The sequence below is a fragment of the Microtus ochrogaster genome, linkage group LG1, assembly GCF_000317375.1.
Source record: "Microtus ochrogaster isolate Prairie Vole_2 linkage group LG1, MicOch1.0, whole genome shotgun sequence".
Taxonomy (NCBI): domain Eukaryota; kingdom Metazoa; phylum Chordata; class Mammalia; order Rodentia; family Cricetidae; genus Microtus; species Microtus ochrogaster.
This window is the reverse complement of record NC_022027.1, coordinates 41,280,783-41,282,693: the sequence shown is the minus strand read 5'-3', so window position 1 is coordinate 41,282,693 and position 1,911 is coordinate 41,280,783.

Here is a 1,911-nt window from a genome sequence, read left to right as displayed (position 1 = left end):
CCCCTGTGTTCTTTTCTGAAATATTACAACAGCTGCTTCTATTGATCTATTACATAATTTTAGTCAGAAATTTAGAAATTTCTATCTAATACTTCCAAAACTCTCTAAGTAGAATTTATATTTTATGGGACCAGAATTAAAATTAAAAAACAGGTTTTTAAATTAAAAATTTAAAAATTTTTCTGTGAACACTTTTATAAATAATAACACAAGTATTATATATGAAAATTTCTATTTTTTATTGATACATAAAATAAAATGAAATAATCAAACCAACTGACCTGAGCAAAGAATTGGGCCAGTTCCTTGGTGGGGAGAGAGAAAAAAACAGTCTTCATAAGTTACATATAGTCACCAATAAAGACTAAATTATTGTACTAAATTTGAAAAGAAGAAAATCTATGTGTACACTTTCAAACTGTCTATAAAAGAAAAGTTCGAAGCCAATATTTTCATCACATTTTAAATAAAATGAATCATTGCCTTGAATTTGCTTTTACTTTGAGCAGTGAAAATGACTACAGAATTCAAGAAATCAAAGAAGATAACTTGGGACACACTGACAAATCATCTCAAAATCAATAACTAATTTAATATCTAAAGCCTTAGAAGGCAATATTTAGCCATAATCATATTCATAGAAAGAAAATTCCATCACTTTCTTACGTTTCTTTATAATAATAGAACTTTCTATGTGATACAAGTGGGACTGTCAAGGATCAACAGTCTCCAAATTGAACACAAAGTGACTTCTTTTAAAAATAAAGAATTAAATAGACACTAGAAATAAGAGGATGTGGAATTGGAAGAGATGAAAAATTGACAGTCTTATTAATTTCTCCAAAGTGAGACACAATATGTATTCAGATTGAGAACTTAAATTCTTTCTATTGCATAACCATGTTTGGAAACAGGGTACCAAGTAGGGTTTTTCTGATTTAAAGGTTGGACTGAAACTATTTTCCTTCAGAGGTGTCTAAAGAAATAGTCTTTCATTTTCCTTTGGCCAAGTTATCTGAAATTCCACAGCGAGGCCGGAACTATCACTAGAGAGCCCAAGAGTAGCCAGCAGCTAAGAAATATTGGCGCAATCAATGCTACTTATTGACACAACACACACACACACACACACACACCACACACACACACACACAGACACACACACCACACACACACACACACACACACACACCACACACACACACACACACACACCACACACATCAGCATCGTACACAACTTATATAGATAGATAGCAACATTGTACATGCACACACAAATGTCACACAAACACGCATGAACATGTATACGTGTGCATGCTCACACACAGATTTTTTTTTTTACCTGATCCACTACACTCATAGGCTGTCTCTGCAAAGAGAAAAGGAAATAGAAATTACTTTTAGGCTCTATTAACACAGAAGAAGCAACCTGTTTGAAACCTTTCTTGTTAATGACATGGGAGCTGTCACTAATTTTGTCAACTGCTATTTAATTACTCACTGACCTCTTTCCCTCTAAGATAGAGAGGCACCCCCAACAATCACTGATTCATAAAGTCCAGTTCGAAATCCTCATGCCTGGTATGCAATGGCTTGAGGCATCTCCTGAGTCAGAAATGCTAGGAAACGGCTGTTTCGTAGTAACTGACTTCTATCTTAAATCCCAGAGACACAATGGAATCAGCAGTATACAGAGTGGGTCAGACAGCATCTGTACGACTGAAAAATTCACCCCATAGATGACAAAATAGAAAGCAGAAGGATTTTGATACAATCCCCTTGGACTCTGAAGTCTAGAATATGCCTAGATAGTCTCTTCAAAGAAGTGTGTCAGTCAGTAAATCTAGTCAAACTTCAACATGCCCTGATTAGCCGAGCGATGGTGGCGCATGCCTTTAATCCCAGCACT